The sequence below is a fragment of the Apaloderma vittatum genome, unplaced genomic scaffold (assembly GCF_000703405.1).
Source record: "Apaloderma vittatum isolate BGI_N311 unplaced genomic scaffold, ASM70340v1 scaffold25362, whole genome shotgun sequence".
Classification (NCBI taxonomy): Eukaryota; Metazoa; Chordata; class Aves; order Trogoniformes; family Trogonidae; genus Apaloderma; species Apaloderma vittatum.
Window position 1 is genome coordinate 10,194 of NW_009702290.1, and position 506 is coordinate 10,699.

The window sequence follows — 506 nt, forward strand, 5'->3', positions numbered from 1 at the left end:
AAGTGGCAGGTTTAGCTCCCGGCACCTGGCACTGCAGCAGCAAAACAAGCCCCTGGAGCCTTCTCAGAAGTTAAAACTGCAAAAATTCAGAAACTTTTAATGACACAACTGAGAGCCATTAAAAACAAGGGAAAAATCCTGGTGCCCTTTTGGCCACAGCTTCACGAGGCACCGGCACCCAAAGCAGAGCTGGCTTCGGACACTCCCCCTTCCTCCAGCTGCTGACAGCACGTGGCTATCTTCAGCCCGGAGCACCTCAGGACGTGGTTTCATACTCTGGCTCCATGACTGGGCTGATGGTAAGTGCCTGGTGGCCTGAAGGTGGGAGGCGTTGAAGCAAGGTGCCTGGGGTCTTCCCAAGCTTCCAGGGTCAGCATCTCCTGAGACATGTGAAGATGCACCAGTTCCAGCAATGCCCAGTGTCAGTGACCGTGTGCAAGCTTTGGGGCCAGCACAGTGCTGGGGACAGGTTGTTACGCCGGAGCTTCTGTTCAGAGAGGCCCCCC